Here is a 19,165-nt window from a genome sequence, read left to right as displayed (position 1 = left end):
TCGATTTAGGAGAGATAGGGTAACCAGTATTAGAATCGGAATTTCAAAGAGCTTTGGAGGACTTACGGTCAAATAAGGCAGAAGGGATAGAAAACATTCCATCAGAATTTCTAAAATCATTAGGGGAAGTGGCAACAAAACGACTATTCACGTTGGTGTGTAGAATATATGAGTCTGGCGACATACCACCTGACTTCCGGAAAAGCATCATCCACACAATTCCGAAGACGGCAAGAGCTGACAAGTGCGAGTATTATCGCACAATCAGCTTAACAGCTCTTGCATCGAAGCTGCTTACAAGGATAATATACAGAAGAATGGAAAAGAAAATTGAGAATGCGCTACGTGACGATCAGTTTGGCTTTAGGAAAAGTAAAGGGACGAGAGAGGCAATTCTGACGTTACGGATAATAATGGGAGCAAGGCTAAAGAAAAATCAAGACACGTTTATAGGATTTGTCGACCTGGAAAAAGCGTTCGACAATATAAAATGGTGCAAGCTGTTCGAGATTCTGAAAAAAGTAGGGGTCAGCTATAGGGAGAGACGGGTCATACACAATATGTACAACAACCAAGAGGGAATAATAAGAATGGACGATCAAGAACGAAGTTCTCGTATTAAGAAGAGTGTAAGACAAGCAATGATTTAAAATAAAAGAAAGATTCAGGAGTGGAATTAAAATACAAGGTGAAAGGATATCAATGATACGATTCGCTGATGACAATGCTATCCTGAGTGGAAGTTAAGAAGAATTAAATGATCTGCTGAACGGAATGAACAGTCTAATGAGTACACAGTATGGTTTGAGAGTAAAACGGAGAGAGACGAAGGTAATGAGAAGTAGTAGAAATGAGAACAGGGAGAAACTTAACATCAGGATTGATGGTCACGAACTCAATGAAGTTAAGGAATTCTGCTGCCTAGGCAGTAAAATAACCAATGACGGACGGAGCAAGGAGGACATCAAAAGCAGACTCGCTGTGGCAAAAAAGCATTTCTGGCCAAGAGAAGTCTACTAATATCAAATACCGGCCTTAGTTTGAGGAAGAAATTTCTGAGGATGTACGTCTGGAGTACAGCATTGTATGGTAGTGAAACATGGACTGTGGGAAAACCGGAACAGAAGAGAATCGAAGCATTTGTGATGTGGTGCTATAGACGAATGTTGAAAATTAGGTGGACTGATAAGGTAAGGAATGAGGAGGTTCTACGCAGAATCGGAGAGGATAGGAATATGTGGAAAATACTGATAAGGAGAAGGGACAGGAAGATAGGACATCTGCTAAGACATGAGGGAATGACTTCCATGGTACTAGAGGGAGCTGTAGAGGGCAAAAACTGTAGAGGAAGACAGAGATTGGAATACGTCAAGCAAATAATTGAGGACGTAGGTTGCAAGTGCTACTCTGAGATGAAGAGGTTAGCACAGGAAAGGAATTCGTGGCGGGCCGCATCTAACCAGTCAGTAGACTGATGACAAAAAAAAAAAAAAAAATAGAGCTAAGACGAGACAGGCCGAGCCTTGGTCTACATGTGGACCTCACATCAGGCTCTCCTGCAGTTTGGCAAGCCGAGACCGATCCTGTGTTACACAATTTAAACAAATAAGAGCCGCCAGTTTCTCTTTCAGCTGCAAGACACTATTAAAACTGTCATTCTTGCTGTATCACTAATAGCCTGTTGCAATACATCTGTACTAGGAAAAATTTAGAGATTTGGCGACAGGACTCAAAAACCTAGGCCTCTGACACTTCATACAACCGCCTCAAGCTGTCTTCTGGCAGTTTCCACCAATAATCTCCACTACAACAAACCAGGGAGACACACTAAACCAAATTAGTCACATCTCGACAAAGAGCAAAAAAAAGTCGTCAGCTGTGTAAGAAAACCTTTATTTTCTTCATTTTAACGGTTTCGATGGTGTAAACTGTCATCTTCAGAAGTGAAATAATTCTTGTTGCACATTGTCTTACCAGTAATTTGAGCCTCTTTCAGAAATGAAATAATTTTTGTTCTCCGTCGGATTGCCAGTGATTTATGCCTCTTTCACATCTGAAAATGTCAGGACTGGTCAAGTGAATAACAAAGATTATCTTATTTTGATGCTGGCGTAACAACAATTTGAGCTTATTTCAGTTCTGAAGATGACAATTTAAACCGTCGAAAGCGGTAAAGTGAACCGAATAAAGATTTCCTTGCCCCAACTGACGATTGACTTTTTATCTTTGTCGAAATATTCCGCAGCGGCTACACTACAGCTATGAACAAAATCAGAAATTGGTCATACGACACACTCAAATATCATAGAAATAAGTGAAATGTATTGCCTTCAGTTGAATCCCAACAAGTTCGTCGATGTCGTCCAACACCTCGAGACACCTGCTGATTCCAGGAATTTTCGACCTCTTCCAGCCAACGACGTGCTCGCTCACCATTTCGCGCCACCAGCCCAAAAAACCGGAAATGTTTCTTCGAGAATTCCAGAAGTGTGCATCTACATTTCATGTTTGAGCAATAGCTAGGTTGATTACAATAACTGTCCGCTTTAGAAATTCAGGGTGATTATAATTACAATTAAACTTTCAAAGCGCTGTAGAAATAAAACCACTGGCCAGAATGACGTCAAATTGCAACAGAATATTATCGGAGAAGGGGGAAAACGTATGGCAGAAGGAAAATAAATGGGTACAAAATGTAGCAATAGATGGCGCTGTAAGCTTCATAGCTTAATATTGGTCGACTACAAATAACAAATAAATCATACAACAATACCTAAGGTGTACGTTTGACGTTAAAGAAACTGTACTACTCAGTGAGCACGGGTGTACAGGTGTGACAGTGTTAGTTATGTAAGCTCATCCATCACCTCAAGTTCATATCACATCGGATGGGAAAAATAGGGTTTTAATTGTCCTGAGGCCAAAAACCGCATAAAAAACATCTGCTAAAATGAAATCAGATTATTAATCTCCGTGTGACTAGCGCAAAGCATGTTTCAGTATGCTGTCCACCGTTTTCTGCAACAAGTTGAACTCGAGAAACAGCATTTTCCGCAACTAATCGAAGTGTTTGAGGGGTAACGTTCAGAATGTGTTGCAAAATGCGTGCCTTCCATGCAGCTGAGTTTGCAGTCGGAACACTGAACACAATATCTCAAATAGCCCAACAGCCGAAAGTGGCGCAGATGAAGATGAGGTGATAGAGACGGCCAGGCTACAGGGAAATGGCGCATGATACTTCTAGAATTTCCCAAATGGCACTGGATTTGCAGTGTGCGGGGGTGCGCCATCTTGCACAAAAATGATACTATCCACACATCCACGCTGTTGGAGAGGTGGAGTGACTTGGTTGCGCAAAAGACACTCATCAGTCATCGGACCAACTCCCTTTTTCAAACCCTTCAGTGCCCGGAACGTTTGCAGAGCGACGTGGGCCCAGTCATCATTCTTGTAATACAGCTTAGTAAAGCGATCCTGCATTGAGACAGTCATGGCTAACGTCGCAGACTTGAAAATAGGAAAACCCGTGCACCCGGCGTGTTTATACCAACTTCAAACTGTCGTGCGTAAAACAGGTGTTTTCATTTACGTTCTATGACACATACAGCGCCATCTATTCATCAATTTTCACACTATTTTTTTCTTCTGCTATACCTTTACCTTTCTCTGATAGTGTTTCGTTGCAATTTGACGTCACTCTGACCACTGGTGTTATTTCTACAGGGTTTTGAATCTTTAATTATAATCACCCTGGAGACTTAGAAGCACCACTTCACCAAAGAGAGTATAGTAATTGCTTCTAAACTCTTCGAGAGCAACCAATTAACTCTACGATTTCATTTTAGAAGCTCCAAACAGCTTCACGAATTTATTTCCTACATTTATCCCTTTCAGCCATCAGCTGCTGGATCTGGATTAAGGTACTTCTCACCTAAAAAAATCATTATTGTATGTCCACACCACAACCATTTTCCAAGGTTTCCACAGAGACCAACCCATAGGTTTCAGCTAGAATAATACCCTCCTACCCATGATAGCTGGAACTGGCTCTGGGGTACATAATAGCCAAGGAGCCAGCCCACGGTGTACCTATGAGATTATAGACTGTGTTTCGGCGTGGTATCATGGGATATAGTTATGTACTGACTTACTCGGTACTAACCTTTAGTAGGTTAGCACCTCCATTTCCCTGCACCGACCGAGGTGGCAAACTGGTTAGCACAATGAACTCGCCTTCGGTAGGACAATGATTCAAATCCACCTGTGATATCCCTAAATCTCTCATAGTCATTGCAGGGTTGATTTCTTTAAAAGATCATGACACAATTCCTTCCCATTCCTTCAAAAAATCTGAGTGTTTGCTCCGCTTCTATTGAACTTAATGTCGATGAGAAATTCTGATCTTTATTCCGGTAGTTCTCTGCTGTATGATCTCATAGCTCGCTACATGATGGATTAAATAATAGGTTGTAGGAAGGGAACTGGTCGCTTTGGAGTACAACGTAAATAAATGAAATAGTCCATAAGAGGGGCGCCGTTAGCCTTTACTGCTGAGCAAAGAAAGAAATAAAGATTCCTGCTCCTCATATCAGAGCAGCGAATAAACATTCCCAATATTACAGACTTACATTGTCAACTGAAGGACGTCCTGTACGTTTACTGTCAACTTGTGATAATACTTTCATGCTATGAGGTACGATAAACGTTCGTCGATATTTAGTTTAAAAAAAGTACTACCCCATAATGGCAAGATCATCCTAGAAATAATAAAACATCTACACCTGCATTTATTTTCCGCAAGCCACCCAACGGTGTGTAGTGGAGGGCACTTTACGTGCCACTGTCGTTACCTCCCTTTCCTGTTCCAGTAGCGTATGGTTCGCGGGAAGAACGACTGCCGGAAAGCCTCCGTGCGCGCTCGAAACTCTCTAATTTTATATTCGTGATCTCCTCGGGAGGTATAAGCAGGGGGAAGCAATATATTCTATACCTCATCCAGAAACCCACACTCTCGAGACGTGGACAGCAAGCTACACCACAATGCAGAGTCTGCACTTGAGTTTGCTAAACATCTCCGTAACGCTATCGCCCTTACCAAATAACCCTGTGAACAAACGCGCCGCTCTTATTTGGATCTTTTCTGTCTCCTCTGTCAACCTGACCTGGTACGGATCTCACACTGATGAACAATACTCAAGTATAGGTCGAACGAGTGTTTTGTAAGCCGCCTTTGTTGATGGACTACATTTTCTAAGGATCTCCCAATGAATATCAACCTATAACCCGCCTTACCAACAATTAATTTTATATGATCATTCCACTTCAAATCGTTCCGTACGCATACTCCCAGATATTTTACAGAAGTAACTGCTGCCAGTGTTTGTTCCGCTATCGTATAATCATATAATAAAGGATCCTTTCTATGTATTCGCAATACATTACATTTGTCTATGTTAAAGGTCAGTTGCCACTCACTGCACCAAGTGCCTATCCTCTGCAGTTAATAAAAGAAGATGGTGGCGGGAGAAAGTGCTAACCAGCAATTCTGCGAAAACTGGTCTACTCATGCAGTCTGTCATAGTTTCTATTTCACTAAGTGCTGGCAACCAGTAATTCCGTTCGAACTCCTATAAACGATTTGTCAGCTGTGTACACCGTTTTACCATGGCGTAGTTATGTTCTTGTCCTATGTCACACTTCCTGTAAATCATTATTACTCTCAGATTTTTTCCAGTAACTATGATCAAGACACTGTTAACCCTCAATAGCAGGGATGATGTTACAAGTAAAGAATTTTATAAAACTTTACAATTATTTTAGTCATATGGAGGATAACGTAGCTAAAAGGATAGTGTAAAAATTCGTAGAATGACTTACAAATGTCAACTTTAGTTTACTATTTACAGATTTAACTATCCATAAAACCGACAACAGCTCGAAACCATGCTCTCATGACTTAGCACTTTCTTTAGCCGACACCTTAAAATGGTGTTTGAATATCTACACATCGAGGTAGTCCTGATACTCATTTATATCTGCTTCCCAACTTTGATGGAACTGTAATACTATTCCTCAGTTCCCCTCCCGACTCCTTTCATACTTGCTGTATTTGATCCATTGTGTGACACTCTGGAAACTGGAATGAAAACGATAATGGAAAATTATGACACACAATTGTTCGAATTTGATGTATGAACCCCTCTCTACATCTACATCTACGCGACTACTTTGCATTTCACACTTAAGTACCTGGCAGCTGGTTCATCGAACCACCTGCACTATAATTATCTGTTATTCCATTCTCGAACATCGCGCAGGAAAGTTAAGACTTAAATCTTTCCGTGCGGGCTCTGATTTCCCTTATTTTGTTATAATGATTGTTTCTTCCTATCTAGATCGGCTTCAACAAAATATTTTCGGATTCGGAGAAGACAGTTGGTAATTGAATTTCTTGAGAAGATCCCGCCGCAAGGGAAAACGCCTTCGTTTTAGTGATGTCCAGCCCAAATTCCGTATCATGTCCGTGACACTCGCCTACTTCTCGATAATATAAAACGTGCTGCTTTTCTTTGAACTTTCTCGATGTCTCCGTTAATCCTATCTGGTAAGGATTCCACACCGCGAGGCGGTACTCCAGAGGACAGACAAGAGTAGTGTAGGCAGTCTCTTTAGTAGATCTGTCTTATCTTCTAAGCGTTCTGCCAATGAAACGTAGTCTTTGGTTAACCTTCCCCACAACATGTTCTATGTGATCTTTCAAATTTTGGTTCGTAACGGTAGCTCCTAGGTATTGAGTTGAATGTATAGCCGTTAGATTTGATTGATTTATTGTGTAACCGAAGTTTAACGGATTCCTTTTAGCACACATATGCATGAGCTCACGCTTCACGTTATTTAGAGCTAATACCGGATTTTCGAGCAATATAGGTATCTTATCTAAATGGTTTGGCAATTGGTATTGATCTTCTGATGACTTTACTACACGGTAAACGGCAGCACTATCTGCAAACAATCTAAGACGGCTGCTCAGTTTGTCTCCTAAATTGCTTACGTAGATAAGGAACTACAGAGGGCTTATAGCACAACCTCATTTATGTCACAGCAGTGTAGCTGTTTCTTCCAGAAGAGGCATCACACAGGTAAATTTTTATATATCCAGTGTTCGCAACCTCGGGTACGAGGTACGATTAGGGACGGACCACGGCCGCCCCACGGGTAGCAAGAGGCCGTCTTTGTAAGGCCGCGGAAAGGTAAATATTCTCCCCTCACGATGAGGATACAAAAGTAAGACCGGTCACCAACACACTCTGTGGAAAAGCAGCACAAGAAAGCCTGTGCCTGGAAGGTCGCATTAAGGGGCCCCTCTGTCACCGTACCTGCATTCGTTACGCTCTCGGAAACCGTCAAGTGGAGCCGCCCAAGAACAAACACTGAAGTGCTCTGTCTGGCGCCGTTCCGTTGCCAGCCACACCAGAGAACGCCCATTCTGTCTCGTGCCTAAAAAAGAAGTTGCCATAGATGTATGTGGGAATTGTTTCCGCAGTGGTACATCGGGACACGCCTGCGCCGCTGCCCTCGACACTGCATAGTTTCTCCCCTCTTCTAAAGACTCGCAAAGGGGGTGGCTGTGAAGAGCCGGCGTGGGACACGAAATTCGTCGAGCAGAAGCCTACTTCTTGCTGTCGATGTGTGAGCGCTCCCTTCGATTTGGACGTGCGTTTTGCCGACAAAATAGACGCAGGAATGTTAAAGCTTTCTAAATACCACAATGCTGCAATGACTTGACACCAGATTGGCAATTAAAACAGCTCTCTCTCTCTCTCTCTCTCTCTCTCTCTCTCTCTCTCTCTCTCTCTCTCCTTCCCTCTCACTATTTCCTGCGTGCTGTTTTCCACAGATTTTTTTAAATCTACGTAAGAGGACACTAACGGGTCCCGATTTACAGTCTTCGTTGTCTGACCACGAATTAGCATTTCTGCATGGGTAAACAAAATTTTAGGAGCGTTTACCTTCTGGAAAGTCATGAAGAGCGTACAGAGAGGAAATTTTAGGAGGCATTAGGTTTTGAGCCACGGGAACTATCTGGTTCTGTCACCAACAAGAGTGCTCTGGCTGTTAGATTCTGTTGACCATAGATGTTTGCTGGTTAGCCCAAAGGTAGGAAGGAAACGGTCTTCGCATCCAGCGCAGGGCCGTGATCGCAGCAGTCCACAGCTTCAAGAGAGCAAAAGCTGGGACACAGATTTGTCTGTAAGATTTGCCTTTCAAAGCCGAGTGTTTCTTTCGACTGTGAGTGATAGATTCATGAAATATCATTCTCTGAAGGATTTTATGGGGACGTATGATTATTAGTAGTTGCGCGATAGCGTCTCTCGTTTATTTCAACTTACGATCGCAGTTTTCTGGTGGATCGTTCTCCAAGCGGTTCCCCTGAATTTGTGGTGCATAGTCCGAAGGCGATACTCCTTGCATAGTTGCAGCACAGTACGGTTGTCTCTGTCTCAGCAGTGAAGGCCATCCTCAGCAAGATTTTGTCGAATAACGATATTTCTTATCCTCCCAGTTCCATTCGACCTACTCGACGACGTCTGTAACGTAATTTCTGCTTGTTTAGCAGGGATTCATTATTGTTGTTTAGCTTCATATGTAAATTCCCACTCTTTCTCTAATCAAGACAGTTGTATGTGCTCATTACTATACATAAAATTTGGCAACATAGACGTATCCTGTTTTTTCATAGCTTAGACATTCTCTGCCCTTTACCTTACTTAAGTCATATTACAATATCGACACATATATTTTCACTTCAAGTAGTATTTTTTGTAATGTTCACTATGTAACTCTCATTTTCATTATGAATCTGAACCTAAGGGGATGATACAGATCTCTGGTAAAATCCAGTCGCAATCTGGTACCAAAATGACTACTGTATGTCAAAGCTGCACAATCGGCTTCTTGCATAAAATGGCGACCCTGCCAGGATTCGTTTGGCTGTTGTTTTTTAATGATTGCTGGCATCTTGGAAGTCAATCAGTCCTGTGAAGCACCTAGAACCTGTCCTTCCTGTATGCAATCACTACAAAGAGTGGTATTCTGTGCAGGCTAGCATCTGCATTGCACTGAACTATTAGATTTCAAATTGAGCCAATATGCAGTTTGCCTATTCTCCGCCAAAAGTGAGACTACCTCCTGCTCTTACAAATACTGATTTGTTGTGTAGTATAACTACAAATTACATCTCCAGCTGGCCATGGTGGCCGAGCGGTTCTAGGCACTTCAGTCCAGAACCACGCGACTGCTATGGTTGCAGGTTCGAATCCTTACTTTGCAATGAATGTGTGTGATGTACTTAGGTTGGTAAGTAGTTCAAGGGGACTGATAACCTCAGATGCTAAGTCCCATATTGCTCAGAGACATTTGATTCATTTTTTTAAAAAATTGCATCTCCTTTTAAGGCGAGTCTTTTAAATGAAATTCATACTATTTCATATCACTCACTGCAGAAATACTTTTTAGTGAAGGACTCATCATTTCACATCATAGTTTAATGCAGTAGTCTCTGTATCCAGTCAATATCTTTCTCCACTCAAGGTTGTGAGTGCAGAGTTTGGGAAGAAATGAAGGAATGACACCTCTTTAAGGTAAAGAGAATACTTCATCTTTGATGGAGTGTGCTGGCAGAGGAGTGAAGTTGGGCAGACATCCCCCCACCATTCCAATGTTAAGCGCTGCAGCGACCAGCCTTGTGCACTTAAAGAAGAGCCTGTGACTGCATTTCTCTTGCAAATTGTTGCTGTACCATTACCATGCAGTAATCATGACACTGATGTCGCTACCATTTTTGTGGTTTATTTACTAACTCTCTCCAGCAGACGCGAGAGGAAAAGCTGGGATACTGAGATTTGTCTGTAAGATTTGCCTTTCAATCTTTAGCTGTGGCCGCCTCAGAGACGGCAGTCAAGAGTGAGAGTACCAACACACAGATCAAGACGTGCCGCTTACACAATGGTCACAGAGAGACCGCACGCGCAGCGAAGTGCATCACGCGCCAGCAGGTCTCTGCGACAACGGTGGCTGCTGTGGGAAGGCCAGTCGCCCGTCGAGCGGGCCGCTAAATTCATTTCCCATCGGTAATGGAGTCGCAGCGCGGGCCCGGCCGTCTCTCTGCTCCGCAGCCCCCCGCCACCTCCCACCCCCTCCCGCCTATTTCCGAGGTCGCCGGCAACTCATTTAGCCGGGATTCGTGCGGCGTTCCTTTTATTGCTGTAAAATAATTTGGCGGCCCGGAGCGGGGGCGAGAGTGAGTGCGGTCGGGTGGCAAGTGCTGCCGGGCCGCCTTCCCTAAACAGCGTAATAAAATCCCGGGGGCAGAGGGGCGCGTGCATGCGCACATTGTAGCAGGCCAGCTACTGCAGGATTAAAGTGCGCTCCGGCCGCCGAGTCGTTTAGGGAGAACGTCACTTTGCGGAGAACCAAAGTTGGTCGACCAGCAATTACTGAGTCCCCAAGTGTATTCTCAACGAATGGGTTCCAGGATCAAGAAAGGCTAGATTCGATATCTTCGTTCATATGCTAGCAGTAGATTGGTTCAAATGGCTCTGAGCACTGTGGGACTTAACATCTATGGTCATCAGTCCCCTAGGACTTAGAACTACTTAAACCTTAGTAACCTAAGGACATCACACAACACCCAGTCATCACGAGGCCGAGAAAATCCCTGACCCCGCCGGGAATCGAACCCGGCAACCCGGGCGCGGGAAGCGAGAAAGCTACCGCGCAACTGCGAGCTGCGGACGCTAGCAGTAGAGCGGTGCGTCAAATATTTCCAATTATAATGGGATCAAGTCTTCCCTTCGTTGCACTAAACATCAAACTTTAACTATGTACGAGGCTTGGAACAACCAGTACAAAAGAGTTACATGTCTGCACCTGTTAGTGTCCTTCAAAGTAGTCAGCAGCGTTTTGTTGAACCAGTTGCCAACGATGAGGAAGGCGTAGTATAGCGTTAGCAGAGCCTGTTCTATTGATGGTGCGAATGGAGCGGCCTAAAGTTATGGTGATTCTCGTGTACGACTTTGATGGTGTTATCCTAACGCATTACGTTCATCCACGGCAGACCGTCAATGCACAGTATTACTGTCCGTTTTTGGAGCATCACCTGCGACCATCTTTGCGAAAGAAGCGGCGACACTTTCTCAGAAACCAATCCATCACTTTGTACGACAATGAGCGGGCGCATACAGCGCAAGCTGTGGCTACTCTGTCCGGTAGATGGGACTGGGAAGTACTGAACCATCCACCATACTCCCCCGACCTAACTCTTTGTGACTCTGATTTGATTCCGAAGGTGAAGGAACCACTTCGTGGCATTCGCTTCAGAGCTGTTCCAGAGAGTCCTCTAGCAGTAAACGACTCCATTCGCAACATCAACAGAATAGAACTATGTGATCAAATTTACCCGGACACAAGGCTGAAAATTACTTACAAATTCGTGGCGCGCTCCATCATTAATACTGGAATTCAGTATGGTATTGTCCTACCCTTAGCCTTCATGACAGCTTCCATTCAGGCAGGCAAACGTTCCATCAGGTGCTGGAAGTTTTCCTGGGGAATGGCAGTCCATTCTTGACGGAGTGCTGCACTGAGGAGAGGTATCGATGTCGATCGGTGAGTCCAGCCACGAAGTCCGCGTTCCAAATATCCCAAAGGTGATCTATAGGATTCATGTCAGGACTTTGTGTAGACCAGTCCATTACTGTGATGTTATTGTCGTGTAAACACTCCACCACAAGCCGTGCATTATGAACAGCTGCGCGATAGTGTCAAAAAATGCGATCACCATCCCCGAATTTCCCTGCAACAGTGGAAAGCAAAAATGCTTAAAACATCAGTGTAGGTCTGTGCTGTGACAGTGTCACACAAAACAAGGGGTGCAAGTCCCCTCCATGAAAAACACGACCACAACATAACACCACCGCCGCCGAATTTTACTGTTTGCACTATACACGCTGGTATATGACGTTCAATGGGCATTCGCTGTACCCACACCCTGCCATCGGATGGCTATATTGTGTACCGTAATTCGTCACTCCATAAAACGTTTTTCCAATGTTCAATCGTCCAATGTTTACGTTACTTACACCAAGCGAGGCGTCGTTTGGCATTTACCCGGTTAATGTGTGGCTCATAAGCAACCGCCTGTCCATGAAATCCAAGTTTTATCACCTCCCGCCTAACTGTCATAGCACTTACAGTGAATCCTGATGCAGTTTGGAATTCCCGTGTGATGGTCTGGATAGATTTTGGTCTATTACACATCACGACCCTCTAACTGTCGGCGGTCTCGGTCAGCCAACAGACGAGGTTGGCCTGTACTCTTTAGTACTGTACGTGTTCCTTCACGTTTCCCCTTCACAATCACGTAGGAAGCAGCGAACCTAGAGATGTTTAGGGCTGTGGAAATCTCGCGTACAGATGTATGACACAAGTGACACCCAGCCTCCTGGCCACGTTCGAAGTCCGTGAGTTCCGCGGAGCGCCCCAGTCTGCTCTCTCACGATGTCTAATGACTACTGAAGTCGGTGCTGTACAATGCACCTAATATAAAAAACATGTTTTTGGGGGTGTCCGGGTACTTTTGATCACATATTGTATATTAGCACACTATACAAGATATTAGCCTCCGTCCGCTCCACTGAGTACATTTACGGTTTTGGTATACTTCACTCCAATGATGTGTTCACGCCACACTGGTGTGGAGAGTGTAAGTCAGTTTGAAATGGTTCTGTTATGTTCTAGGGTGATTCTCATACCATTACTTTGACCCACTCATTGAAGGTGGCATGAACCTGAACCTGGATATTTACGTGTATATCAGTATTCTAGGTCAACATGGGTTACGGATTCATCTTCATGGTGAGAATATTGTGGGCACTCCCACATCACAACAGCCATGTTCACACGACTTTACGCAAACGTTCCTGAATTGACGAACGCTCAACCACCCAGTCGCAACTGAACTGACCATACGATGTCAAACCCGTAGAAAATGTCAGGAACTAATGGGAAAGCTGGTGATACGTACCAACCAACGTGTTCGCAGTTCGTTGTCTCTATGGGATGTATTAATCACTGATTTTCAGATGCTTATGCTACACGTGAAACACTAATAGATTCATTTTCTCATCGAACTGAGTTCGTTTCCAGGGATAGAGACGGCGTTACATGGCATCAGCATGATGTCCTCTGGGACTGATTAATATTACTGTCAACAGTAACTGCAATTATTTATGTTGTATTGGCACGAGAGCCAACCGTATTGCGAAAGGAGGCCGAAATGCACGAGTTTTAGCTCACGCAGGCTGGCATGAGGTTTGGAACATGACAAGGGAATTAGAATTGAGAAAAACGGACTTAGCTGGTGGAATACTTAACTTTAATCCATTAATGACGAACGTCGCTCTTGACGGTACATGATTTACAATATCAATAGAAACTTATCATGGCGCCTTGCTAGGTCGTAGCAAATAACTATCGTCTCGGCAAATGAGAGCGTAGAAGTCAGTGAACCATCGCTAGCAAAGTCGGCTGTACAGCTGGGGCGAGTGCTAGGAAGTCTCTCTAGACCTGCTGTGTGGCGGCGCTCGGTCTGCAATCACTGATAGTGGCGACACGCGGGTCCGACGTATACTACCGGACCGTGGCCGATTTAAAGGCTACCACCTATCAAGTGTGGTGTCTGCCGGTGACACCACAATTTACAAACCGTAAAAAAGCAGATCCATAACTTTTGCAGTTACTATACTCCAGTCGTAAGTTAATAGGCTAATATGTAAAATAGAAACGCAAAATAGTTTGAATATTTACATACACTCCAATTTATACTGTAATTTCTATGAATAATATTTGAAGCATCGTAAATGTTTATCCACTGACCCGGAAAGATAGATGGATGAGAAGTCGAAATTGGATCCAGCCTGGCACGAATTCCTCTAATACATCTATCGATTCATTTCAGAATAGCACACTATTCCTCAATTATTTGCTGAATGTATTCCTATCTCTCACTTCCTCTACTGTTTGTATGCCCTGCAGCTCCGTCTAGTACCACGGAGGTCATCTCCTGATGTCTTAACTCGTGTGCTATCATCCACTCCCTCCCTTTCGTTTTTCCCTTTTGTTTATCAATCCACCTTATTTTCAACATTCTTCTGCTGCACTACGTCTCAAACTCTTCTATTCTTTTCTTCTACGGTTTTAGCACAGTCCGTGTCTCACTACTATGAAATGCAGTGCTCCAAACGCATATTCTTACAAGTTTCTTTCCCAAATTAAGGCCTATTTGTGATGCTAGTAGAGTTCTCTTGGCCAGGAATGCACCTTTTGCAAGAGCTAGTCTTCGTTATACATCCTTCTAGCTCCGTCCGTCATGCGTTTTATCCAGTCTTTATACCAGAATGCCTTAACTACGTCTTCTTCATGATTATCTATTCCGATGTTGAGGTCTTACAGTTCTAATTTCTGCTTTTTCTTATTACTTTCGTCTTTCTTCGATTTACTGTCTATCCATAATCTCTGCTCATTAGACTGTTCGCTGCATTCAGCAAATCCTGCAATTCTTTTTGACTTCCACTGTGGATGATGTCTAGGGGGAACTTTATCAATAGGATCCTTTCACCTTCAATTTTAATCCCACTTTCGAACCGTTCTCTCATTTCCGTCTTTGCTTTCTAAATTTGTAGATTAATCAGTAGGTGCGAAATAATATATCCCAGAGTGACAGTCTTTTGATACCTAGCACTTCTTCCTTGGTCTTGCAGTCTTGCTGTTCCCTCTTGGTTCTTGTACGTAATATATATTACCCATATTTTCCTACAGCTTATCTCTGTTTTTCTCAGATTTTCGAACATCTGGCACCGTTTTATACTGTCGAATTCCTTTGCCAGGTCGACGTATCCTATAAATGGTTCTTGATGCTTCTTCACTCTTGCTTCCATTATCATCTGCAACATCGAAACTGCCTCTCTGGAGCATTTCCTAAGGCTAAACTATTGGTAATATAACAGATCGTAATTTTTCCTTTCCATTCTTCTGTATATTATTCTTGTCAGCAGATTGTATACATGGGGTGTTAAGTTGATTGTGCCATAGTTCTTGCATTTATCGTCCCTTGCTATCTTCGGAACTGTATCGACGATATTCGTTTACCTGGATATACAGTAGAACGGCTCATGTCACAGGTACGGCAGGACAGTGGAGACTTAATTCTGCAAACTGGCAACGCTCCACCACTCTTCCAGGCCTCCGTGTCCATCTCGGTCCCCAAATCCCTCAGCGCTGGATTCGATGTGCTTCCCATCATGACTCTTCACGTCCTTTTTTCTAATGGTCTAATGTCAAATACTGCGTGATCCTGCTCCCGCTGCCACTTGTGGAAGAGTTGCAATGCTGCTGCTGATACTGGCCGTAGCGTGTTGTGACACGAATGGCAAGCGTTTGATCATAGAGTTGACGTTTCACGCCTCGAAAACGGTGGCCATATAGAGCATTTGAAATATCAGTAAAATATTTGGAGGGATCGTATTTCCACTGATAAGTGTCTATCGTTTGTCTCTTTTCTCGCAGTCGCCTTCTGAAACCCCTATAGGTACTTAGAAGTAATTTTATATTAATATACTATGCTTGCTGGGACATTAATACTCAAACTGGTACACACAATTTTGAAATAAGCAAGCACGACAACGAATTCTTTTATCCTAACGTTTAGTCGAGAAAATAGATTAAAAGGACTAAAAGAGAATTAAATCTAATTTGGCCACTCACCCGTGTATGGTGCGGATTCCATCAAAGTATTCCACTCAGTGCACCGAAGGTATATTCAGTCTAGACTGAACTATGGTTGTATGCTCTATCACAGTGCCCTAAGATCTGCCTCTCCAAATGAGATACTCTTCACAGGCCAAAAAAAAAAAAAAAAAAGAAAATGGTTCAGATGGCTCTGAGCAATATGGGACTTAACATCTTAAGTCATCAGTCCCCTAGAATTTAGAACTACTTAAACCTTACTAACCTAAGGACATCACGCACATCCATGCCTGAGGCAGGATTCGAACCTGCGACCGTAGCAGTCTCGTGGTTCCGGACCGCAGCGTATAGAACCGCACGGCCAGCGGGCCAGCTCTTCACAGCCATTCATGCCGGGTTTTAGTGGAGGAAGGAAAGATGTCCATAAGCATTAGGCGACTGATACTGTCAGATAAATTTTTCATTCAAGGAATGGCCGTCATGTGAAGTCTTCTCTATGAGAGGAGAGACGCATTTACCAATTACGGAATGCCTCTGACACAAGAACTAAACTTCTAGCCTGCTGTACTAGCTTTGCCTGTTGGTGTCCTGCCGTACAGTGCAAGCGATGTTGTGCAGATTTACTTTTATTTGAATATGATCTTGATACATTCAGCTGACAGATTCCAGTCTGTTATTATAATATGACAATCTACTTGAATATTAACGAAAATTAATGATTTAATAATATCGTTGTAACTCAGTGGCCTGATTTCCGTATGTACTCTGATGGCTCCAATATTCCACGAGACGTGCATACTGCGTGTGCTTTTCTATACACTCTGATCAACATCATTACAACCTCTAAACTGCCTAAGAGTGTTTCAGTTTTTACGGTAGAGATTGTGGAATTGTTGGAAGGAATTCGGTTTGTACCTTCAGCTTCCTTCTTAAAGATATTTATCGTGTCCAAGGGTGTTATTAAGAATATTCAACACCGAATACATGTGGTGCTTGAATACATTCACTGAAAACAGAGAGGGCACACAACCAATCTGCTGTGGGTGCATTCCCACGCTGACGTCTGCTACTGTAAGGAATATGATGCCTTACCGAATAAGCGGCATTACCCATTAAAAATTACTGTATACAGTCTATTTTCGTGAAATCAAGAGCTACGGAAAACAGCAGTAGCAACAAACGAAAGCTGGACATGACATTACAATCTCAAATTCCTACAATGATGTGGTTTACGATGACGCATTTCTACCGATCTACGACTTCCACCATCATGAGACACTGTTTTAACTGTGCCTCGCTTCCTGTACATATATACAAAATTAAAATACCCTTGCATGAGAGTGCGTTTCTGAAGATCATATAAGTCGCCTCTTGTTTTCGTGTTCCATATCCGACAATCGAAATTTCTGAGGACTTTGGTGAGTTTGATTTACCTCTTCCCTCAACCAGCGTCTTTCCCTTCGGGTTCTACAGACTTTCTTTTGTGTAAAGTGTTTTTCAGTTTTCTCAAGAGTAAAGGGAAATACCTGTAGGACTAAAACAAACAATTAGTCGAAGAATATATAACTTTTAGTTCAGATTTGTGACGCTACACAATGAACTGAGAGCCTCTTAATCATTTAAAAGTTCTAGCTCACTTAGCTGTAGCCGACGCGTACATTTGCACGAGTATGGATACGTTTATCTGGACTGCTGTAAATACATGTGAAGTTCATCTGCAACTCTCTCGGCGGAGTTAGTAGCTGTGGCCGTTGTTAAGAATTATTAGCGTGATATCGATTATGACAGTGTATCCACTATTCATGACATGTAAAATACTCAACGAAAACACTATTTCAGTATATCGACACTCACATGCTTACTGTGAAAAGATAACATTTTGCTTGGATGTACTTGGGCGAGGGGATTTATCTGTTTCAAAACATGTGTATCCTAATTAACGGATTCGGCATCAGATGCGAGCATCGACGACTGCCACTCTTTCGGAAGCTCTTTGTTTCGACTCTAATATCGATAGCTACAATGCTTTCTCTCTCCCTCGTAAAATAAATCCAGTAATACAACCATTGATCCCTATTTAAATTAAAAGAACCTTTCGGAATAGACAGAAAATATTTGAGTTTTACGAGTGGAAGGATAGTCGTTCTGCGTCGAGCAGAAGTATTCGACAGCTGTAAAAAGGCAGTAACAATGCTTCATTTCTTTTTGACATACACGCAGTACTTTTTCCCGATCCGTTATTTATTTTGGATGGGAAATAGGGGATCGGTGAATTATTTTTGGACTATAAGCTGAGTAAATAGGTCGATGTGCAGCGACAGATTGGCATATGTTTTAACTTCTTTTGCTGGATGTTAGAAAACGAAAAGTAGTCTAACTAATCTTAAAGAAAGTTGTCGCGTAATACCACCATCGAATTTGCCGTCATGTTGACTACACGTCGATAAAACGCGTTCATTTCTTATGACTAAACAATTTGTCATGACTGCCACAGTGAATAATTTGTTAGCGGAATATCCCCTACTTTCAATGATGCATATACTTTTGTTGCAGAGGCAAGTTTTTGGAACAAGACCCTCCGTAGAAAAGAGCTGGAAAAATTACAGTTCAATTGTTGGTTGAGCACTTTGAACATGGATGAATTCCTGTTGTAGGACAGAGAGCCGAAAGTTGATGAGATCTCCATAACAATAAACCTTCTACATGCAGCACACACAGTGCACATTACAATCACTTCCTTTCTCGTTGCTAACTTTCGATTCACTGGTATTTATTTCATTGCCTTGAGATAGAATTGCCTCTTAATCTCTCCACTCCTTGATGTTCATAATTTCGAACAGCTAGACCAGCGTCACGCATTCGAGAGTAGTATTATAAACCCTCCGACTGAAACAATCCGATATTTTGGAGAGTTCCACACAGCAAGTAGGATTCGTCAACCACGATGTTATTACAGCAACGATAATCAAAAAAGACTAAAACTGAAAATTTAAATAAGAACAGGCAAATGGACAAAGGCTTAAGCTATAAATTCCGTTGTAATACATATCTATTAAGTAAATTGATAAGCCAATGCAGAAACCATCATTGGTTTAATGGAACAATTTGGAGATCGTCTCGAAGACTGAGCTTGTTAATCATTGCTGCAAAATAAATGTGAAGAGTAAACAGTCAGTGAAAATTCAAAAAAGAAAGCGAATCCAGTGTGGATCAACATAAACCTCAGACTCTTCACAGAAGAAACAGTTATCTACAATGAAGTCCTGGAGAGTGTTGTACCTAGAGAATACCGTACCGTGGAATTCGTGTTGTTTTTTTGTTGGTGCCTTAGTCTAGCGATTCGTTTTAGATTCACGAGAAG

The sequence above is a fragment of the Schistocerca gregaria genome, chromosome 6 (assembly GCF_023897955.1).
Source record: "Schistocerca gregaria isolate iqSchGreg1 chromosome 6, iqSchGreg1.2, whole genome shotgun sequence".
Lineage (NCBI taxonomy): Eukaryota > Metazoa > Arthropoda > Insecta > Orthoptera > Acrididae > Schistocerca > Schistocerca gregaria.
The sequence above is the reverse complement of the archived record's forward strand: the minus strand, read 5'-3'. Positions refer to the sequence as shown.